The sequence below is a fragment of the Elephantulus edwardii genome, unplaced genomic scaffold (genome assembly GCF_000299155.1).
Source record: "Elephantulus edwardii isolate Elephantulus edwardi_28Jun2011 unplaced genomic scaffold, EleEdw1.0 scaffold00045, whole genome shotgun sequence".
Classification (NCBI taxonomy): domain Eukaryota; kingdom Metazoa; phylum Chordata; class Mammalia; order Macroscelidea; family Macroscelididae; genus Elephantulus; species Elephantulus edwardii.
In genome coordinates this window covers 16,081,249-16,085,091 of record NW_006399795.1, presented here as the reverse complement: position 1 = coordinate 16,085,091, position 3,843 = coordinate 16,081,249, and the positions used below count along the sequence as shown (strand labels likewise).

The 3,843-nt window shown below is 41.4% G+C and overlaps 1 pseudogene; it reads right to left on the bottom strand.

Moving 5' to 3' along the window:
- The window catches only part of LOC102845956, a 99,503-nt pseudogene that overhangs the window by 21,083 nt on the left and 74,577 nt on the right, over positions 1-3,843 (bottom strand).

Below are 3,843 nucleotides of genomic sequence, written 5' to 3'. Positions count from 1 at the left end.
TCTGTTCAGACAATCACCTCTTGGTCCATGTATAGGTTTTACATGAGCACAATTAAGTGTTCTGGGATTCCCGTTCTTCTCAATGTCAGCCATAATTTGTTATGATCTACAGAGTCAAATGCCTTTGTATAGTCAATAAAACAGTCAGACATCCTGGTATTCTCTGCTTTCAGCCAAGATCCATCAGACATCAGTAATGATATCCCTGGTACCATGTTATTGTTGTTAAATGTCGTCGAATCTTAGACCACTCAGCGACCCTATGAACGAAAAACCTGAACACGTAGGGTTTCTGGAGGCAAGCTATTTTGGAAGTTGATGCCACTCCTGCTTCCAAGCTTGTTTTAATTGGGGAGCTCCACCAAATGCTGTCCATCATGGGTAACCAATATTGCATATGACTCATCAGTGTCACAGTGTTTAGCATTACAGCAACCACGAGTTACCTCTGTTCAGCAAATGCACAGACCAATGCTATATCATGTAGAAGAATGGTTGGCCAAAGACAATTAAAACCAGGCCTGAGGGCCGCAGATTAAAATCACTGACATTTGGCTTGGTAGCATTACTTTCTGTCCACTAGGCCAGCTGAGCTTTTTTCTATGTTATTGTTGGTAAGTGCTGTTGAGTCGTAGACGACTCATAGTAACCCTATGAACAAAAGACCTGAACACTTGTATAACTTTCATCGTTTCTCCAAGTTCACAGACTCTTCTAAATCCAGCTTGAATTTCTGGCCGTTCTCTGTCAATGTACTGTTTTAGCTGTTTCTGAGGATCATCAGCAAGATATTACTTGCATGTGATATTGACATGATTCGATAATTTCCACATTCTACTGGGTCACCTTTTTTTGGGAATGGGTCTCTTCTAATCAGTTGGCCAGGTAGCTGTCTTCCAAATTTCCTGGCACAGATTGGTGGGCACATCTAGGGCTGCATCTGTTTGTTGAAACATGTCAGTCAGTATCCCATCAATTCTTGGAGGTCTGTTTTTTGCCAGTGCCTTCACTGCAGCTTGAACTTCTACCTTCTTTACCACAGTTTTTTTTTTAAATCATATGCTACTTCCCGAAATGATTCCGTGTTAGCCAATTCTTTCTGGAATAGTGAGTCTGTATATTCAGTCCATCTCCTTTTGATGCTTCCTGGCTCATTCAAGATTTTGCCCCTAGCATTCTTCAGTATTGCAACTTGTGGCTTGAATTTTACTTGAGCACCCAGGGTGCTTAGTTTCCTATCACTGTTGTCACAATTTGCAATGCATCAAAATGATTTAAAACACCCTTAATTTAGTTTTTTCATATTTCTGGAGGCCAGAAGTCTGAGACTTATTGCAGAACTACAATCATGGAGCCAGCAGGGTGGCTGGCTTCTCCTGGAGGCCGGGGGTGAGGGAGGGAATCTGCTGGTTAGGATGGTGAGAGGCTACACACATCTCTGGATTTTTCAGCCCCCTTTTCCATTCTCAACCCAGCAAGTTCATTTTTCTTACCTGTGTCTAATGCCCCTTGTCTCTGACTCGGACCTTCCTGCTTCCGTTTTCTAATGACATCAGGTCCACCTGGATCATCTAGGACAACCTATCACCTTTTAAGACCCTTAGTGTGACCCCCATATGCACAGTCCCACGTTCCCCCTCCTGGGGCTGCTTCCTGTCCTGACTCACCTTGTACGTACGAGCACGGAGTCTTGGTAGAGCCGATCATACATGCAGATCTTCAGATCCACGTTGGGCTTTGGCACCCAGACAGGCACATCAATGGCTACGCCAATGGCGCTGAAATACAGCTGGGCAGGAATGTACATTCAGCAACACTCCTATGTCAGTGACTCAGGTGTCAGAGAAATGTTGGCTGGCACAGAAATTGCCAGCCGAGCTCTGTAACTTGCTGTACTTTTTAAAGTAATAGATGGTCAGTAAGGGAGCTTTTTAAAAAAAAATTATTTTATTTCATTATTTTTTGAGTGTACCGTCAAATCAGATCTGACTGGTACAGGAGGTGATTTTCCCTCCTTCTCCAGCAGAGCATCTGCTGGATTCGAACAGTGGACCTCTGAGATTGCAGTTGTAGTTTCTTGCCACTAGGCTACCAGAGCTCGCCAGTAAAGGAGCTTTAATGGCCTAATCCATAGAGAGTTGTGCTGCTAACCCAAGGAGCCTCTAATGGTTCTAATCCACTAGAGGCTCCAGGGGAGAACGGTGTGCAATTTCCCTTGTGTAATTTGCAGGCTCAGAAACCCAATGGCAGGTTCAACTCTGGGTCAGCTCTGAGGGAAATGATAACAATTCTAACAAAACCAAGGGGTTGAGGGACAAGAAGGGGAGGGAATAAAAGGGCTCCAGAAAGGTCATTTTATATTGGTCATAAGGAAGTGAAGGAATTTCAGAATGCCTAATTGTACTGATATGAAACAGTATTGTAGCTCAAAAGGCAGAATTCAGAGGGAAAGAAAAGAGATGCCGTGTGGTTCAGAATGGGAAAATCTATGTGGCAGGGCTGTATTATTTTAGTACCGCATTCTCTGATGAATAATCTGAGAAGATGGAGTATATGAAGATGAAGATGGGAACAAAACTGGAGGAAGACTCATTAGCAGTCAGAGATATGCAAATGATACTACCCTGCCTGCTGAAAGTGACATCAACTAGACTTTTTACCACATGGTGGTTTAATCAGACACACATACTGGTCCTCTCTGGTGAAGACCCAGGAAACTAAGTGAGACAAATAAAGACGACAATTTGGCAACACTAGGCTCAAATGAAGGGATAAAGAGCTAAAGCAAATACTGATGTTGTTGTTGTTAGGTGCCATTGAGTCAATTGTGACTCATAGTGACCCTATGTACAAGAGCCCTAAACCCTATTCTGTTCTGTGCCAACCTCATCGTCTCTGATATACCTCCTCCCACTACCGCAATCACTGAATCGATCCATCTCATCAAGTGTCCAAAATCAACATCCATTGACACAGCAATCAACAAATCATACAATCTAAAAAAAAAAAGAAATCATACAATCTATTGTATGAGGGCAAATGTGACCTCTTTAAGGTGCTAAAGGGCAAGGATAACACTTAAGTTTAAGGTGGATCTTATCCAAACCATCATATTTTTAACTGCTTCACATTCATGGCATCTGAAATATTCCATCTGAATTTAAAAATCACCCAAAAAATAGGTTTGAAGCATTGAAAACCAATGATTGGTGACTAGATGAAATGTGGAATGACAGCAAGGATATTATCCATGACGAGAGCAAAAAAAGTCACTAGAAATACAAGAAAGAAAAAATCCAAAATGAATGTCAGAAGAGACCCTAAAACTTGCACTAAAGTGTCGAGAAGCCAAAGAAATGGAAGAGATGTTGAAGTACAAGAGCTAAACATAAGATTTCAAAGGGCACCTCGAGGAGACAAAGCAAAGTATTATAGTAGAATGTTCAGAGACCTGAAATTGGAGAATAAAAAAGGAAGAACTTGCCTGGCATTTCCAAAGTTGAAAAAACTGAAAACCAAATTAAAGCTTTGAGTTGCAATTCTTAAGAGATTTTAAGGGCAAAATCTTGAATGACCTGGGTAGCATCAAAAGAAGATGGAAGAAATACACAAGAGTCATTGTACCAAAAAGAATTGGCTGATTATCAATTGACACAGAAAAAGGCCTTTGACAAAATCCAACACCCTTTCCTGATTAAAACACTCAACAAAATAGGATTAGAGGGGAATTTCTTCAACATAGTAAAAAGTATTTATGAAAACCCGAGAGCCAACATTGTTCTCAACAGAGAGAGGTTAAAGGCATTCCCTTTAAGAACAGAAACTAGGCAAGGATGTCCACTA